This window comes from Anabrus simplex, chromosome 8 (genome assembly GCF_040414725.1).
Source record: "Anabrus simplex isolate iqAnaSimp1 chromosome 8, ASM4041472v1, whole genome shotgun sequence".
Classification (NCBI taxonomy): Eukaryota; Metazoa; Arthropoda; class Insecta; order Orthoptera; family Tettigoniidae; genus Anabrus; species Anabrus simplex.
Genome location: NC_090272.1, coordinates 121,156,423 through 121,177,564, shown reverse-complemented (window position 1 = coordinate 121,177,564; position 21,142 = coordinate 121,156,423). Strand labels below are relative to the sequence as shown.

Here is a 21,142-nt window from a genome sequence, read left to right as displayed (position 1 = left end):
CGTGTTCTTCCTCACTTACCACTAAATACATCTCGATGCTTACCTAACATCGAACACAATTACTCCTCCTGTAATTCACCCAAATTACCTCACGTCACTGCCTCATACCGACTATCCCTCGGATACTGGTCGTACAGGCACGTAACACACCCAACAAAACATTTCCTCTCACAAGGAACAACTTCACTTACCTCTCATACATTTCAAAGAACACACGTCACCAACACACTTACCTCAGACCATCATAATTAACACGTACTTCTTTGCTAGATTACTCCCAGAACAAACACACACTACCTAAATTAAAGTCTACTCTACTTCCATGATTTGCAACCAAGTTAGCTCCTAAAACAACTGAATATACAAGTTTTGGTACAACAAGGCATGGTTGAAACTTGCAATTATCTTCAATTGACTGGTACCGCTATCATCTTCTTTACTCACTCTGTGTGACTTACCCAACAGCTTTTATAATATCTAATAGTACCTTTGCTTACCTTCACAATTTCCATCATCGGAGTTACTATCTCACTACTTACTTACTTACAGTATATTCTCAGTATTATAAGTACATACATCACTTAACAGAACACTTCTTACGTCTAACTTACTGCCACCATTAATTACTTCATTATCTACGACTACGTCATTACTTAAATATCTCACTTAACATTACTTAGGTCACAATCACACTACTCTTAACTCTACTTTCACTACATAACTACTTATCTTAAATACCAGTTCATCTTTTACCTTCAGCCTGTCCACTTACCGGTAATTTACCCGATTCCCTGTGAATCTGAAATACTCTGACTCGATAACGACACCTGGATAACATTCATATTAAGACTATCATAGTCTCTCTGATAACTCAAACCCGTACGCCTCCCGATTCTCTCTGATTACTCTTCTGACCTTCTCTCTCATAACTCAAATACATACGCCTCCCATCTTCCAATTTTCTCTGGTTACTCCTCTGACCCTCTCTCTCACAACTTAATTCCATACGCCTCCCATCTTCCAATTCTCTCTGATTACTCTTCCGACCACTATCACCATCAACACAACTATTAATCCTCTGCGGATCATGATTACTACCTCTTCTCTTTCCCCAGACATCATGCGCTCTCTCTCTCGCGCGCGCCCTAGCACACATTCCTCCCAAAGCCTATCAATGAACACTTTAATCTCTCCTAAATTAGACATATTATTCCAGTACACTCGAAACCATATTTTACTTTCACCGATAAAAACATTCGACAAGATTTCCAGTACGTATTCCCATTCAGTATTATTATTCCTCAACTTACTAGCAAATCTTTTCTCAACTATTTTCACAAATTCTATCGAATTAAAATGTTTTCCAGAAAACTTGGTTAAATCACAATCCCTACTGAACAAAGAACTCGCTATTACCACTTCTCTCGCCGTCTCACCTGTTCCTTTCTGCCGTATCACTCCCTGGCAGTTCACAACTTCTTCTTCTTCTTCTTCTTCCGCTGCTCTCTCAGCATTCTCTTCCAGTATTCTCACGTCTTCCTGCAATTCTTCCTCTCTCTTTCTCACCTGCTGTGATAGCGTTTCCTGTTCGTTCCGTAGTTCAGTGACCTCCACAAGTTTGCTTTCAATTTGTTCATTTCTACTAACCTGTTCCCCCGTATCTTCTCCAACTGCATTGCAAATCTTGTCCAATCTTTTCTCGACTACCTCATGAATTTCTTCCCGATTACTAGAACTTTCATCACTTAATTCTACGATATTCTCTGTACCAGTTCCTTTACCATGCTTAATTTGAGTATGAAGATCGCTCCGACTCGACTCCATTTCTTCCCTAAGGTCAACACACTTTTCATTTGACTTACATTCTAACTTAGATGTTTGATTATTTATCTCTAATATCTTAGTATCCATATTACTAATGATCACATAACAATTTTGGTTATTGCTGCTAATTAATTGATCCATTTTGCTACTCACAGAGTTAATATGTTTATTAAAATTTTCATTACTATTGTCAATTAATTCTTTCATCTCTTTCTTATTATATTCACTACTAGTATCAATCTTTTCCTCCATACGTCTTTGACTATTTTCACTACTACTAAAAAATTTTTTCATCTCTTTATTATTTTCCTCCATTCGTTTCTGACTTTCATTACTGATCTCGGTAAAATTGGCCATCAGCAAATTTAGAAAATCTTGGTTCATTCCCCCCGCGATTTCCTTTTGGGTTTCAGTGTGCTTCTCAATTTCTGCACTTTCCTGAATTATCCCAGAACCTTCCATCGTATTCACCTGCTCCCTACTCTGAATTTCACCTTGGATGTCCGCCGAAGCAATGACCTCGTCGTCACATGACTTGTTATTGTCTTCCTTGTCCATCTTTGGTTCACTAGTGATAGTACGCGATCTCAAATTAATTTCCCTCTTCAAATCCCTTGACATGTCCCCAAAATACAAATATATATCACAAAATTACACTCCTGAAATTTACCGATAATAATTCCGTTGGCTTAAATGTGCATACTCTTCCCAAATGAACCTATGATATGCTGTCATTCAGAACAAATTCTGAATTTCTTCGTGCACCACGTTGCGGAGCCACTTTGTATTTTTTCCTTAACTCGCTGACTAAATTTACAAACATATATAAATCTGGATTTAACTTGAAATTATAAAATTAATATTCATTAAAAAATACACACTCGTCGGACCTTGTACTCACACTTACTTGTTACCTGCTTACTTACACATACGTGATTTGATGGGCGCCAGCTGCCACTCAGTACAGCAATAATAGAATGAGACTCTTGACTATCTCTATGGTGTGGGGTAATAAGCTTACTTTTGACAACATACCATATAAGTTCTGGGAAAAGGAGATTGACGTTCGGTTTCCCCATTAATTTTGAGGTTAAGATATTTTACTGTTAATGAAATAAAACTATGAATTCGTTTGATAGAACAATATATATTCTTTAAATAATACTAGCAAATGTACCCGTGCTTCGCTACGGTATTCTACATTGTATACGGATATCGACGTAAATACTGTGCGTGCAGCAAATGAGATTGTTTTAAAATTGCATGTCTCTTAGCCTTATCCGAGAAATAGCATGGGGAGGTCCACATACGTTGTTTCCAATGTAAAGTGAGGGTTGCGGAGTTGTGATGATAACGCCAGGCTCACTTGCCTACTGCCATTCACAATCGAGTTGGCAAGTTTACATTATAATTGCAGGCCCCAATGCCTACTGCGCGGTCACAATCGATTTGGGGAGTTTTAGTTACAATGGCAGACCCATTTCATACTTTCAGACAGGTTACAGTTGAGGAGTTTTTATTATAATACCAGGCAACTTCCCTACCACCAGTCAAAATTGAGTTGTGCAGTTATCATTATAATGACAGTCCCTTTTTACTGCTGCTAGCCAGCTTACTGCCAGTCACACAGAATTAGTGAGTTTCCATGAAAATAGCAGGCCACAATGCCTAATGCTAGTCAAATTTTAGATTGGAACATTTGTTTATAATGGCGGGCACCCTGGCCTAGAGCCAAACACAATAGAGTAGGGGACTTTCGAACAAAACTGCATGATCCCTTGCCTTCTGCAAGACAAATCGAAAAGAGAATTATTCATTAAAATGGTAGGCCCTCCTTACTAATGCCAGTTACACAGGAGTTGGAGAAGGACCCCATTCCTACTGCCAGCAGTCAAAGTCGGTGTAGGGAGTACTGATTACAATAGCAGACACATCCTTTCTCGATCTCTACAAATCGACATCAATGAATATATATACAGATGGACATACGAAAGTATATGAATGTTTACAATATTGCAGACCTTCATTTACAGATTAACTGCTGCTAAACGGTACGTCATATCGACAAAGGATTGTACCGTAAGGCGCAGTATTTAGCGATCTAAATGGCTGGTCCTATGATATTTTCTCGCATCTAATCTATTCATGGGTCAGATTGAATCAAAAACGTTGAATAGGTTGAAATTTGTGTAAGAATATCTTACATTTCCATTACTTTTCGGATAATTATGTGGCATAGCATTTGGCTCACATATGGGTACTGGGTGGGCCAATGTTCGTGTAGAGTTTGATCATACTATCTTTCCTGTAAGTGATTGAAATTATGCACATGAGAAGAAAAGGTTTAGAAATTAATTTCCATTAAGGCAGGTAGATTTCCATAAAGTTTGGTTGTGTGTATTTAGAGGGAGTGCAAAATCACGGTTTCGGTTTCGTATAAACCCCCAATTAGTTCAGGGATTTAGAAACAATATTTGCCCTAAAACCTCCCCAAAGGACAGGTGGATTCTAAATATGAAGTTTGGTGGAAATATATCCAGTAGTTTTCAAGTTAGAGAAAGACAAACAGACCAACAAACAAAGAAACAAACAAACAAACTAACTAACTAACAGACACCAAGGAAACCTACCCCTGGACAGATGGATGCTATATATAAAATTTGGTTCAAATATCTTGTTAGTTTTCAAGTTGTAAGAAGTACGCTTTACACGCACCCGCTGGGATTTGTACCGAAAAACGGTCCGTTAATGATATATCCCTTACTAAATCCTGTTATCGAAATGATGCACATGAGAAAAAAAGGTTTAGAAATTCATTTTCATTAAGGCAGGTTGATTTCCATTAAGTTCGGTTGTGTATACTTTGAGGGAGTGCAAAATCACGGTTTCGGTTTCGTAAAAATCCCCACTCAGTTCAGGGATTTAGAAACGATATTTGAGCTAAAACCTACCCAAGGAGAGGTGGATTCTAAATATGAAGTTTGGTGGAAACATATCCAGTAGTTTTCAAGTTATAGAAGGACAGACAAACAGACAAACAGACAAAGAGACACCAAAGATAAAAATGATGCAGATGGTCATTATTACACCTGAAACGGATAACTGTACGGAAATTTCGCCAAAATCAATGTACAGACACACGGTCGTTACGCTTTTATTTTTTGCGCTAAAACCTACCCAAGGACAGGTGGATTCTAAATATGAAGTTTGGTGGAAATATATCCAGTAGTTTTCAAGTTATAGAAGGACAGACAAACAGACAAACAGACAAACAAACAGACAAACGGACACCAAAGCTAAAAATGATGCAGATGGTCATAATTACAGGTGAAACGGATAACTGTACGGAAATTTCGCCAAAATAATCAATGTACAGACACACGGTCGTTACGATTTAACTTATATAGATGACGGATAAGCATGAGCACGTTGAAAAGTGCAGACTTCCACTTCGAGATTCATATCTCCTAAACGGTTTATGATATTAAGAAACGGTTTGCGCCATCAGACGCCTCATTTATCGCTCTACATGTTTGTTTCTAAACCATTTAATCGTATCTCCCATATTAAGGGGGTAAATTGAGATCAAATTTTGAATAGGGTGAAATTTGGGTGCATTTTTAACATTTTACATTACTTTTTGCCTACTTATGTATAAGCTAGAATCATGAAATTTGGTACACATATGTCCCTTAATCGTGCCAATGTGCGCACACAACGTGATGATCCTATCATTCTTATAAGTGTGTCAAACAATGAAATATACTAGTAAAAATCACCAAATTTACGAACAATCCAGAAATACGGCCAAATTTAACGTATAAGGGAGAGAGATACGACAAAATGTCACAGGACCAAAGTTGTAGATCACTCCCAATTGAAGCGACGTTGTGCCATCCGTTTTGTGATACGACTTACCGTTTAGCCAAAAAATAGCTCAAAAGGAATGTCTGCACAGTCATTAAAATTGCCTATATATTTCGATATCTTTGGGGGGTAAAAAGTGAAAAATTTGAACATCTTGGAATTTTCCCGTCGGTTAGGGACCAAAAGCTATAATTTCACCAAATTTCAATTGTCTACTTCGTCTGGCAGGTTGTGCCGCCATTTTGATTTGGGGGGATAGGGGATAAAAATGAGGAAATTCTCGAAAATTTTTAAGCCCACGAAACCTATAGGTTATCGTTTTGGATATACTATACGACTGTGTTCTTATGCTGAGCCCAAAATTTGAGCCCCCCCAGCGTGCCCCCTTCAGGGAATTTTGAGAATTTCCGATTTTTCTAGGGATCCTGGGGTCATCAGTTTCCTCCGTACCAAGTTTCAGATTTCTGAGATTTATGGAAGTGCCTCATTAATTCACGTCTTTTTTCATTTTTAAATATTTATATATACATCGCTCCAGCCCGACTTGCTTTTATATATATAGATGACAGATAAGCATGAGCACGTTGAAAAGTGCAGACTTCCACTTCGAGATTCATATCTCCTAAACGGTTTATGATATTAAGAAACGGTTTGCGCCATCAGACGCCTCATTTATCGCTCTACATGTTTGTTTCTAAACCATTTAATCGTATCTCCCATATTAAGGGGGTAAATTGAGATCAAATTTTGAATAGGGTGAAATTTGGGTGCATTTTTAACATTTTACATTACGTTTTGCCTACTTATGTATAAGCTAGAATCATGAAATTTGGTACACATATGTCCCTTAATCGTGCCAATGTGCGCACACAACGTGATGATCCTATCATTCTTATAAGTGTGTCAAACAATGAAATATACTTGTAAAAATCACCAAATTTACGAACAATCCAGAAATACGGCCAAATTTAACGTATAAGGGAGAGAGATACGACAAAATGTCACAGGACCAAAGTTGTAGATCACTCCCAATTGAAGCGACGTTGTGCCATCCGTTTTGTGATACGACTTACCGTTTAGCCAAAAAATAGCTCAAAAGGAATGTCTGCACAGTCATTAAAATTGCCTATATATTTCGATATCTTTGGGGGGTAAAAAGTGAAAAATTTGAACATCTTGGAATTTTCCCGTCGGTTAGGGACCAAAAGCTATAATTTCACCAAATTTCAATTGTCTACTTCGTCTGGCAGGTTGTGCCGCCATTTTGATTTGGGGGGATAGGGGATAAAAATGAGGAAATTCTCGAAAATTTTTAAGCCCACGAAACCTATAGGTTATCGTTTTGGATATACTATACGACTGTGTTCTTATGCTGAGCCCAAAATTTGAGCCCCCCAGCGTGCCCCCTTCAGGGAATTTTGAGAATTTCCGATTTTTCTAGGGATCCTGGGGTCATCAGTTTCCTCCGTACCAAGTTTCAGATTTCTGAGATTTATGGAAGTGCCTCATTAATTCACGTCTTTTTTCATTTTTAAATATTTATATATACATCGCTCCAGCCCGACTTGCTTTTATATATATAGATGACAGATAAGCATGAGCACGTTGAAAAGTGCAGACTTCCACTTCGAGATTCATATCTCCTAAACGGTTTATGATATTAAGAAACGGTTTGCGCCATCAGACGCCTCATTTATCGCTCTACATGTTTGTTTCTAAACCATTTAATCGTATCTCCCATATTAAGGGGGTAAATTGAGATCAAATTTTGAATAGGGTGAAATTTGGGGGCATTTTTAACATTTTACATTACTTTTTGCCTACTTATGTATAAGCTAGAATCATGAAATTTGGTATACATATGTCCCTTAATCGTGCCAATGTGCGCACACAACGTGATGATCCTATCATTCTTATAAGTGTGTCAAACAATGAAATATACTTGTAAAAATCACCAAATTTACGAACAATCCAGAAATACGGCCAAATTTAACGTATTAGGGAGAGAGATACGACAAAATGTCACAGGACCAAAGTTGTAGATCACTCCGAATTGAAGGGACATTGTGCCATCCGTTTTGTGATACGACTTACCGTTTGGCCAAAAAATAGCTCAAAAGGAATGTCTGCACAGTCATTAAAATTGCCTCCATATTTCGATATCTTTGGGGGGTAAAAAGTGAAAAATTTGAACATCTTGGAATTTTCCCATCGGTTAGGGACCAAAAGCTATATTTTCACCAAATTTCAATTGTCTACTTCGTCTGGCAGGTTGTGCCGCCATTTTGATTTGGGGGGATAGGGGATAAAAATGAGGAAATTCTCGAAAATTTTTAAGCCCACGAAACCTATAGGTTATCGTTTTGGATATACTATACGACTGTGTTCTTATGCTGAACCCAAAATTTGAGCCCCCCAGCGTGCCCCCTTCAGGGAATTTTGAGAATTTCCGATTTTTCTAGGGATCCTGGGGTCATCAGTTTCCTCCGTACCAAGTTTCAAATTTCTGAGATTTATGGAAGTGCCTCATTAATTCACGTCTTTTTTCATTTTTAAATATTTATATATACATCGCTCCAGCCCGACTTGCTTTTATATATATAGATATCAAAAAATAGTGAGTCTTGTTGCGATAAAACAGATGAGAATATGAAATTATGACATTGCAACTGAAAGAAACTAGGCATGAATTTGAATTCTTCTTGACCGGACATTTAACAATTTATACAAAATATTTCCCTCACTGATTCACTTGACTGTACCTTCAACACTTTTAGTGTAATTACGACGTAATCCATTGCTCTGGTGTTTACTATAGATGTGTCACGCCTAACTTGGTGATACGTCCTTGTGACTGCTTCTTCTCCATATCATTTGACTTCTTTGTAAGTCAATATGGTATGACCTCTTGGCAGGTCCAGAGTTGCCCTCTCTGACTTCATGGTAAGCCCTTGCGTCCGTGTCTTCAACTGAGTGAGCGACCAACCAACTTTTGGCCTCACTCTCTCAATGACCAATAATTAATGGCTCACTGAGTCTTCTCCATCTCTCGTTCACACTTGTTGACTGACCAACTAAGGCTTCTTGATCTAGTAGACTTCTTCACTGTACTGCATCCGTATAAGTAATGACTGACGCTACAATATGCATCCACCTTATATAGACGTTGGTTGACACCGCTACGTAATCTCCAGAAATAACCATGACATACTCCCACAACGCGGCAAATATTACATACAGTGGTGAAATAGCCCTGCGGCGGCTAACTCCGTGAGCGCATATCTAAATAAATACGATGACATAGCCATGGCGCGGCAATGACTTGGCAGAATCGCCACTAATCTTGCACAATGTCCCAACGTCACACCCAATCTCTGATATATACAACAATTCTCACTGTACAGGTATTGAGTGTTATACTACACATATATATATATATATATGCATACATCTAAGTGCAATCTTGCAAGCAACAGGCAATTACAAAATTGAATAAAACGGATAATTACAATAATAGTAACAATATCACAGATAAAATAATAATAATACTGACATAATAATAATAATAATAATAATAATAATAATAATAATAATAATTGTACCGGGCGGTACACCTCCACTCCGCTAATTTAAAATGTGCGCCAGTTGAAACTCCTCTGCTGGAGGAAGTCTGAACTTTATCTACGCTATTAATTCTTTACCTTCTCAGAAGATGTCACCACGTGGAAAATTTTGAGTTTTTGAACTGTGTCATTTTTGATGTGGTTTTGTTTCGCTTGAAGTAAGAAGTGTGAACTTTCTCTTCTAGAGGACACTACTGAAGATCAACAATAGTGCAACCTAGTGCGAAGTCAAAGAACTATTTTGTTGGAGAAATTTTTATTTCAAATGTTTGTCTTTGCTAAATTTTTTTCAGTTATTGTTTAAGTTGGCTGTATACCCCTCTCTTTCCCCCTGTTTTGCATTTAACCAATCCTGAATTTCTTTGAGTTATTTCCGACCAATCCGATGTATCTTCCCCCAACTTGGATATGTTTCTGTACCCGAGCCAATAAAAAGTTTGTGGGAGGGTGTTTTCATTCCCCTAACGCCTAGAACCTTCCGCGAGAGGATATAAACTGCTGATTTTAGGGTCCCCGGGCCACTTCTGTTCCATCTTTCAGTGAATAAAGTACATAGCAGGAGGCGGGAAGCGCCTCTTTCCTCGGCAGCGGTCATCAATAAGGTAATGGCCGATTAATAAATTCTTTCTTTGCTAGCTCAGCAGTTTAACTCTCGGGGCGGGTGCGAAGCGTTCCTCCATGTAACCTTTTCCTAAAATGTAACGATCTTTTCTTCTATTCTCTTTTAAGCTGCATATTGGGATAGAGAGTGCTAACCCTCTCGAGCTCCCACTCACATTGTCTTGAGGTGAACTTATTTTCTCAACCTATTCTTCGTTAATGTAAAACAAATTGCTCTTTTCTAAAGTCACCTCGGTAGTATGGGATTAGCCCTTGCATTAGTGGCCTAGAGCCAGAATTAGGTTTTTAAAAACAAGTGTATTAGGAGTGCAAGATCGCCTCCTCTCAAATTGTTATTTTAGAGGTCATGTAATTGCCCATTTTTATTTAATAGACCTCAGTAGGTTGGGTATTTTACCCCTGTGTCTATGTCCAGTGAGGACAACTTGAAAGTGGAGTTTGGTGTGGCCTGGGAGAGGCTTAAATTTTGAGAGCGAGTGGCTCTTTTGAAAATTGAGTGTTGTATGCCTCGTGGAGGCTTTTCTGTGTAATTTGGAGCAAGGGCTCCTAGGTATGAATGGGGTTTTCTGCCCCTCTGTTAAAACTCGTGTTTGGGGTAAAACTGAGCTGATTGCCCAAGCTGTGTAAAATCAGGGCGCGAAGCCCAATTCCTGTAAATATTGTAACTACCCTTTTTGACTTGCTACTTTGTACCTGCCATGCTTGTTATTTCTTGTTTTTGAAAAGAAAATATAACCTTGTTAAATTTTAAATTAATTTTGCTTTCGTAGCTGGAGACCTATTCACACCCGCACCTTCTTTCACCTCTACCTACCACGGAAAAACTCCGTAACAAGTGGTAGCAGAGCGTGGTTGAATGGGTCTCAATTTAGCCCCTTTTGACGGCTAAACATTGTTTGTTCCGAACTCTAACTATTTTCCCAGTTGCTGGAATTTTTTGAGTTTTTCAAAATTGTTCTGTCACCGTGCCCGGCCCTCGCGATGTTCTCCATCTTAACTATTTGCGCAAGGAGGAGCTTATCTATGAATTGACTATTAGAAATGTACAATCTGGAGGCACGGTTGCAGTAGACACAAACAAGCTTAGAGAGTCCCTAGATTTGCCCATTTCCATCCCCAATTTGGGAGAAAAAGAAATTGACGACTCTCTTTCCACGATCACGGAGAATATTACTGGGCTAGCTTCTGTAGTTAGTTTTTTTGATGAAAATGATCCTTCTCCTAATCAAATTAAGCGTGTGCAAGCTAGGCTATATCATTTTTCGAATAGGGTTAACGATCTGTTGTCTCTAAAGTTGAATGACGTTCAGAAGAAGGAAGCTAGTACGCTGCTTGAAAATATGTCTGAATTATCTAGCAAGGTCACTCAATTGTTAACAGGGGAGGTTCCTCCCAAAAGCGATCTACCCACCACAGTGAATGCAGGTAGTGAGGAAGCGCCTCCCAAGGGAGAAGTTAATAGGATAACCGTTGCTGCTCAAACAATCCCTGCCCCATTGGACAACGAATCTGAACGTCGTGCATCATTGAGTAACATCCGTTCTGAATTAACTTCCTTGCCATTGAAACCTTTACCTACTATGTCACCCGGGTTTAGCAGCTTGCCTCATCCATTGGCAATGTTGCTCAGAGGCATCTCTAGGTTTTCCGTTAATACCACCAGTGATGTAATTTCATTTTTAAGTTTTCTAGTTGAATTTCAGGATCATGCCCTTGTGTTTTCTCTTTCTCCATGTCAAATTTTGCAAATTATCTATCCGTATGCTATTGGTATTCTCTCAGATAAAATCGTAAGAGCCATTGCTGAGCAATCATCTATTGAGGATTTCCATACCCATTTGCTAGCTAACTTCATCCCGGCTAGGGCCAGGTCCTCCCTTATTCAGAAGTACTATTACCGTGTACAACGCTTGGATGAAAACTTGGCTGATTTCATACAGGACATTAAGTTTTATACTAGGGTGTTTGCTCTTCATTTCCCTGAGGATCAGATTGTACAAGCTATTGTGGAAGGGATTTCACCACCCTACAGGTCATATTTGTGTTTCGCGGCGTGCCCGCAAACTTTCTCTGAACTTGAAGCATTGGCCGTCTCAGCGGAAGGAGTTAGATACGCCGATTCTTTGCGTGTCGCGAAAGAACCCCCGCCTTCCTTTAGTAATACTCGGCCTCCACCTCGCCGACCAGTCAATCCCCGTAAATGTTATGCTTGCGGGTCGCCTGACCATCTGCGCAACAAGTGTCCACTGATCAAGTCAAGTGGGACAAGGAATGGAGCCGGGTCATCACAAGGCTGTTTTAAATGTGGGGCTTTCTCACATATCGCCAAGAATTGTCCCAATTCGAATAGCACCCCCTCCTGCTCAACTTCTGGTGCAAATTCCACCTATGCCAATAATAAAAAGTGACTAGTGGCTTCGGCTGAGTCGACTAATCCATCTTCCCGAGACTCAGCCCCTGGTAAACAGGTTGTAAATTCAGGGAACGAGCAATTTTCAAATTCATCTTTTGAAGGTCCCAAAGAGTGTCTTAGGATTGCGGCGGATACCCCCGCACCGGTCCCCTTTCTCAAAATTGAGTTAAATAACGAGCCTATAACAGCTCTCTTAGATTCAGGTAGTGTTTGTTCTATTATTTCGGCTGATTGGTATTCAAAATTGAAATCTGTTTGTAAACTTCCTAACTATTGTTTGTCGGCGATCCAATACGTTTCGGCTAATTCCTCTCCATTAGAAATTCTCGGTTCCTTATATGTCAAAATTCGTATTTTTAAATTCACATGGAAAGTTAAATTGTTTGTGGCCAAGCACTTGTCTTGCCCCATTATATTGGGAGCGGACTTTATTTCTCACACTGGTCTTGTGCTCGATCTTCAGAGTAGGTCTTGCACTTTCAAATTTGCCTCTAATTGTAATATCCCTCTATTAAAGTGTAATTCTGCATCATGTTCTTCTATTTCGCCTACCCAGGATGAGATGTTGTTAGACCTTAGGCATCTACCTGAGGAGCAGGCTGATAGTATTCGCAAATTGTGTCAGTCGTTTCCCGAGGTGTTCTCTGATACTCTTGGTGTTACTGATCTTATTGAATACAAAATTGAGGTCACGGATTCGATTCCTGTCCGTTTTCCACCTTATAGGCTATCTCCACCTAAAATGAAGGCTCTAAAAGAAATCATCGATCAGATGTTGAAGGACGGTATTATTAGGCCCTCTAAGTCAGCGTATTTTTCGCCTATTTTTTTAGTCCCGAAACCCCAAGGAGGCTTCAGGCCTGTCATTGATTACAGGGCTCTCAATCGGAAGGTGGTGTTACAATCTGTGCCCCTTCCCGACCTTCATTCTTGTTTTTCATGGTTTCGTAAGGCCAAGTTCTTTACTATCTTGGACTTGAATCAGGCCTATAATCAAATTCCCCTTGCCGAAGAGTCTAAACATCTTACAGCGTTTGCCACGGACTGGAATTTATACGAATACAACCGCGTGCCTTTCGGGCTCCCCACGGGAGCAGCTGTACTCACTAGGCTACTAGATAGGGTCTTCTCCGACATCAAATTTGAGTACTTATATCACTACTTGGACGATGTCGTCGTATTTTCAGAGACTTTTGAAGAACATCTAGATCATCTGCGAGAAGTTCTCGATCGCCTTCGTAAGGCTGGGTTAACTGTTAAGTTGTCCAAGGTTGCCTTTGCTAAGCCCTCTATGTCTTTCCTAGGGCATATTGTGTCACCGGATGGTGTAGCAGTCGATCATTCTAGAACACAGGCCATCCGTGATTTTAAACCTCCCAAGGACATTAAAGGTATCGCCAGGTTCATTGGTATGGTGAATTTCTTCAGGAAGTTTATTCCTAACTTCGCTAATAGAGCGGCGCCCTTAAACCTTCTTCGTAGGAAAGGCATCAAATTCGAGTGGGGACCTTCTCAACAAGCCGCTTTTGAAGACCTTAAATTAGCTCTTTGTAATGCCCCTGTACTTGCTATGCCTGATTTCTCGAAGAAATTCATTGTCCAAACCGACGCATCGTCGTCAGCGGTAGCTGCAGTCCTTCTTCAAGAGACTGAACTAGGGAGGCGCCCCATCGCCTATGCGTCTAGGACATTGTCGGCTCAAGAAGCCACGTATTCCATCTATGAGCTCGAAGGTTTGGCAGTCTTATTCGCCTTAGAGAAGTTCCGTCTCTATCTGGAACATGTCAAATTCGACCTGGAGACAGATAATCAAGCCTTAAGCTGGGTCTTAGGTAGGCCGCGTCGTACTGGTCGTATAGCCCGCTGGGCCATTCGTATTTCTGCCTTCCAGTTTGTTGTTAGACATATCAGAGGTACCGAAAATGTTGTGGCTGATGGACTCAGCCGTATGTTTTCTAACGACGTCGAGACCCATGAACCGGTCGACAGTTCATCACCTTCCGAGTCCATACTATCTAAGGTTAATGCCATCCTAACAGATGCTCCCATGCTCTTTAGGGATATCGAGAAATACCAACGTGAAGATCCGACGCTGGCTCCGATAATGGAAACCCTTTCTTCTGGGGAACATGTTGTCCCTTATGTTCTGAGGAATGGTGTTCTATGTTGCCCTTCGAGGCATGATAAGATGATGAAAGTTGTTGTTCCAGCGGTTCTTGTACCTATGATCTTCAAGTATTATCATGAGACCCCATTAGGAGGGCATCTTGGTATCTTTAAAACTCGTGAAAAGATTCGTGAAATGTTCATCTGGAAAGGTATGGACGGTGAAATCCGTGAACTAGTAAAGGCTTGTAAATCCTGTTTGCTTAGTAAACCGACCATGTCCACCAAGGTAGGCCTCTTGTCTTCTCAGCAAGCGTCGCGCCCCATGGAACGCCTGTATATTGATTATGTAGGACCATTCCCCCAGTCAAAGGGTAATGCCAACAAGTTCATCCTTGTGTGTGTAGATGGTTTTACCAGATTTTCTTGGTTATTTCCGACTAAGCTGGCTACCGCTCAGTCTACCATTACTTGCTTAAATTCTATTTTTGCTTCTTTTGGTCCGTGCCAATATATTGTATCTGATAATGCGAAGGCTTTTACATCTAACTTATTTCGTAAATTCTGTTTTGACTTATCCATCTCTCATGTAACTACTTCTGCTTATTACCCTCAACCATCTCTGGCTGAACGGGTTAATCGTAATCTCAGGTCCGCACTTATTGCCTATCATCATGAAGATCATTCCAGGTGGGACACGTCCCTGCATTGGTTAGCTTTTGCTTTGAATTCGGCGGTTCATGAATCTCATAAGTTCACTCCAGCTTCCTTGATGTTCAAGTTTGTTCCCAACACGCCGCTCTCTAACCTTTGGTCTCTGAGTGACATTCTACCCGAGACAATAGATCCGGATAATATTAAAGATCTTTGGAAGAAGGCTAAAGCCAATCTTAAGGTATCTCATGAAAAGGTTAGGGAAAAGTATGATCGTGGACGGAGACCCACCACTTTGAAGGTAGGTGACCAGGTGATGGTCAAGAATTTTGTTCCCGCGGGCAAGCTTGCCCCCAGATTTCATGGGCCATGCATCATTCTCGATTTTCTTACGCCGGTTACATTGTTAGTAAGCAATCCAGCCACCGAGAGGATATTTAGGGTTCACCTGTCCCAGGTGAAACCGGTGTAAATTTTGTGTCAACTTGCTTCATATAATTTGATAGGAATATGAAGGTTATATTTTTTTTTGAGTTCCACTCTTAAGGCATTCTGCTCCTTCTATTTTATTTTATATGTAAGCATTTCTGTGAAACCTCCCCCGAGTTGTTAAACTGCCATCCTGTCCTTGCCACGGCCATTACCACGCTCCCGTCTCCTGCTCCACTACACACAGTGGCTGGCTTAGATGAAATGCCATGGATATCTGCACGCCGCTGGCCCCTCTATCTCTCTACATGCCTGTGCCCTCAAAAGAAACATGATGGTACAACACAATTCTGCCGCCTAGCTTTAATGTTTCAGTGCCCCCGCAGCCGCGCGGCGCTGTGCCGCGGCTGGGTTCGAGGACGGGCCCCCTCGGCCCCAGCGAGGACGACATGTGCACGGCGAGCCGGAGCTCTCCTCCCGGCCTAGGCTGATGTGCGGCGCACGACCTGCTACTTGCCCGCAGCCTGTATATGTTCACCGCGGGCGCGGCGTGTTTCAACACCTCTGCTCCCCTCATAGTGCGGGCGAGCGGTATCTCAGGGTACTTGAGGGGTCCGAGCGGCCTCCTTTGGACGCAAGCTGCAACGGCCGGCCTGGCCATCCAACTTCATCAACCTCAACTACATGGACAGTTACGATAAGCAATGACTACACTTGGGAATTCAACAGCAATATTTGGTGGACATTGCAAAATTTTTTCATCACTTTTAAGTATTAAAAGTTTATCATCAGAATTCTACTTCTACAAACTTAAAAACTATTCTTCATCTGCAACAACAAAATTTTGAAACTAAATCAAACCAAATTAAGAAAATCCTATAAATTTTTTTGGCAATTAATCTCCATATCTACATCAAAACTTGGACCTTGTTTTCAAACAATTTCATGTGTCACCCGGGGAGGAACTTTTGGGGGGGGGAGGTCTGTACCGGGCGGTACACCTCCACTCCGCTAATTTAAAATGTGCGCCAGTTGAAACTCCTCTGCTGGAGGAAGTCTGAACTTTATCTACGCTATTAATTCTTTACCTTCTCAGAAGATGTCACCACGTGGAAAATTTTGAGTTTTTGAACTGTGTCATTTTTGATGTGGTTTTGTTTCGCTTGAAGTAAGAAGTGTGAACTTTCTCTTCTAGAGGACACTACTGAAGATCAACAATAGTGCAACCTAGTGCGAAGTCAAAGAACTATTTTGTTGGAGAAATTTTTATTTCAAATGTTTGTCTTTGCTAAATGTTTTTCAGTTATTGTTTAAGTTGGCTGTATACCCCTCTCTTTCCCCTTGTTTTGCATTTAACCAATCCTGAATTTCTTTATTTCCGACCAATCCGATGTATCTTCCCCCAACTTGGATATGTTTCTGTACCCGAGCCAATAAAAAGTTTGTGGGAGGGTGTTTTCATTCCCCTAACGCCTAGAACCTTCCGCGAGAGGATATAAACTGCTGATTTTAGGGTCTCCGGGCCACTTCTGTTCCATCTTTCAGTGAATAAAGTACATAGCAGGAGGCGGGAAGCGCCTCTTTCCTCGGCAGCGGTCATCAATAAGGTAATGGCCGATTAATAAATTCTTTCTTTGCTAGCTCAGCAGTTTAACTCTCGGGGCGGGTGCGAAGCGTTCCTCCATGTAACCTTTTCCTAAAATGTAACGATCTTTTCTTCTATTCTCTTTTAAGCTGCATATTGGGATAGAGAGTGCTAACCCTCTCGAGCTCCCACTCACATTGTCTTGAGGTGAACTTATTTTCTCAACCTATTCTTCGTTAATGTAAAACAAATTGCTCTTTTCTAAAGTCACCTCGGTAGTATGGGATTAGCCCTTGCATTAGTGGCCTAGAGCCAGAATTAGGTTTTTAAAAACAAGTGTATTAGGAGTGCAAGATCGCCTCCTCTCAAATTGTTATTTTAGAGGTCATGTAATTGCCCATTTTTATTTAATAGACCTCAGTAGGTTGGGTATTTTACCCCTGTGTCTATGCCCAGTGAGGACAACTTGAAAGTGGAGTTTGGTGTGGCCTGGGAGAGGCTTAAATTTTGAGAGCGAGTGGCTCTTTTGAAAATTGAGTGTTGTATGCCTCGTGGAGGCTTTTCTGTGTAATTTGGAGCAAGGGCTCCTAGGTATGAATGGGGTTTTCTGCCCCTCTGTTAAAACTCGTGTTTGGGGTAAAACTGAGCTGATTGCCCAAGCTGTGTAAAATCAGGGCGCGAAGCCCAATTCCTGTAAATATTGTAACTACCCTTTTTGACTTGCTACTTTGTACCTGCCATGCTTGTTATTTCTTGTTTTTGAAAAGAAAATATAACCTTGTTAAATTTTATATTAATTTTGCTTTCGTAGCTGGAGACCTATTCACACCCGCACCTTCTTTCACCTCTACCTACCACGGAAAAACTCCGTAACAATAATAATAATAATAATAATAATAATAATAATAATAATAATAATAAAATACAGATAAAATCATACAATAATAAAAATACAGATATCATCTTGTAACGGGATTTGAACCGCTACAGTTCCTAGCATGAATTCTATAGTTTGGCTTTGCAGTGTAAACAACAACAGTACTAGTACGTAAAGTGTACGTCAGATGTCGCACAACGATGCTTAAGCGATTCATAGTTTGTGTTTCAAAGGTTGCCAGTACGAATCTCGAAGATTGCCGAGGTCGACCGATTCAACACTAGGGTGTAAATGCACCAAGATAAAGTGTGCCGATAACACACGCTCGTTCATCTTTAATTTGTCATTGCACGAGTGGGTCTGAAACAACTGCAACCCTGCCCTCACCCCACTCAACTCGCCTTGACGTACCCTGCTTGGACTGTGGCCGTCCAATCGGGAGAGAGAGATTTGCCGCTCTTAATCTCCAACGTAGTCGTCCCGCATAGCCACACGTTGACATGTATATAACGTTTGGGTCCGTAGTGGAGATGGGCAAAAAGTAACAAAACAGTTATCTTGGGACTGTTCCGAACTCGGAACTGATCTTTAAATGAACAGTACCACTGCCTTCGTGATGTACAGGCCGTACTGTAGCTCCGATGACCTCACGCAAAGAGGCGAACTGTTCCCTCCGTCCGACCCGTGCAATTCAAGTGTATGATACGTCTGTACCTTGTAATTATGAAATATTCACACATTTTGTATTAATGTAACAGGTGAGATCATTAGGCCCTAACATTTGTAATCGCATCGTAATTCCTAAGTCAGGTCTATGTAATTTTAGGAGAAGTATGTTTGAAGATGATCTACGCGGTCACAGCTTGAGGGTTTTACTCGTCAATGTACCCAATGAATATAGTAATTATTATGCATTAATACAAATATGGAGACATCAAACGTACAATAATAATAATAATAATAATAATAATAATAATAATAATAATAATAATAATAATAATAATAATAATAATAATAATAATAATAATAATAATAATGGTCTTTACCTCCAGATGGCCATAAATACAGTAGCTTTCTTGGTTTCTTTCTTGACACTTCTGGCACCATCCTTCAGACACTTTCTTCCACACAAACATTTGTATCATAGGCCTATTTTGTTTAGGAATAGCCCATGTTTGCCCAAATATTAATGTGCTGGCCAGAAAGATCTGTTAGTTACTTCACAAATTGCCGAGGAATAATTTCTGAATTATTACTTAAGTATTAATAATAATAATTTCGTGTGGCTATTTCTAGCCAGGTGCAGCCCTTGTAAGGCAGACCCTCCGATGAGGGTGGGCGGCATCTGCGATGTGTAGGTAAATGCGTGTTATTGTGGTGGTGGAGGATAGTGTTATGTGTGGTGTGTGATTTGCAGGGATGTTGGGGACAGCACAAACACCCAGCCCCCGGGCCATTGGAATTAACCAATGAAGGTTAAAATCCCCGACCCGGCCGGGAATCGAACCCGGGGCCCTCTGAACCGAAGGCCAGTACGCTGACCATTCAGCCAACGAGTCGGACACTTAAGTATTAATTACTTAATTATTAAGTTGCATTGCTTCCAACATGTAAGTTAAATGTTATCTACCAACAATTATTTAATTTTAAAATGTATGCATAAAAATGATAAGATCATTTAACAGAAGGTTGGGTTTTATAAATTACATTTAGTGCTACATTCTTAGACTGTGTTTTGCTTTTATTCGCATTAATTTTGGGGAGAAAGGGCAGCGCGTACTCAACATTACTAACCGAAGAAATAATCATATCTAGGCTCAGTTGGTCTCTGTCCACTTTTATGCTTGTTCTGTATCAACAATAAACACCCTGCTGTAAATCTGTGCAACAAGAAAGTCAAAAGCAGAACTCATCATCAGCTCGGAAAAATGAGTGAAACATACTCCTTTATTCTTCGTAACAGGTACATTTTCCGTTGGGTTTTCTTTTTTCATAAAGATATCCTTTCATCACACGAAGAAAATGAAAATATTAATGCATATTTACTTGTATAATTGCATTTTAGACGTGCCACGAACACGTCTTAGTATTGTGACAACTGCGAACTTCCACACGCTGTATTTAAATTATCAACACATTATATTTCCACAAAAACGTGTTATATCGTAACAATTAAATGAATAAATTCCACGAGAAGTATTACGTCCCTTGAATTGATGTCACTCATCACAAGAAGATGCCATACCTAACCTAAACTGTGAGGTCTCTTTAAATAATAACAGCTGTTTACTTAAATCCTGATGTGATGAATTTAAATAACAAACATGCAATATACTTAAATATAAATTTATGTCTTTCAAAAGTCACAATTATCCAAAGAATGCTCCCAATCCTTATGAATTACTTTCACAGAACACCTTGTAACATTCGCTTAGCTCGCCTCAATTGATCAGCTGATGTGCTTGGCGCGCTTTCTACAGTACGGCCTGTATCAAGACCGACTACAATATATCAGACCTTAATGTTACTATCGATTGGGAGGAAAATGGCGACTTCGTGGGCGAGCTTTTGAGACATGTGGTTGGTTCATATCTGTGTTTACATTCTGTTAAAGAGTGTTATTTTGATCGAGTTATTGAAGTATAAAGTATATGTTTGGTAAAATAGTAATCTATAACGGTTTATCAGTATGGTGTTTTGTTAGAAGTTTATTTGATAGTATTTTTAATGTATAATAGTGTTTATATTGCCGTGCTGTAACATAGCACAAAATGGGTCGTTCCTGCTGCGTTCGTGGTTGTAGATCTAATTATACCGTTGCTGAAGCTTTTAAATTCCCTGAAGATAGATCTCTACAGGAGAAATGGATAAGGAATATTCACCGGGAAAATTTGGAAGTCAAAGACCAAACTATCGTAGGCTATGTGTGTAACCAAAATTTGTGGTTAGGGAAGATCTCTTTCCAACCGTTAATGGTGAGCCTATTCGTTTTTGTTTTCTTATTCAGTCGGAGTAATTTCATGTAAGTTGACGATAAGTATTAGTTTCTATGTAGAATATAAGTGTATGAGTGTATTTATATGGGTCAGTGGTCACTAAGATCTGTAATTATACGCAGTCATGTGAGAATATGTTTGTTTTGA

General features: G+C 40.0%; 1 protein-coding gene across 1 annotated transcript in view; it reads left to right on the top strand.

Moving 5' to 3' along the window:
• Positions 1–21,142, top strand: part of LOC136879333 (sodium channel protein Nach-like) — a 105,270-nt gene that overhangs the window by 26,129 nt on the left and 57,999 nt on the right. The gene's annotated exons all lie outside the window — the stretch shown is intronic.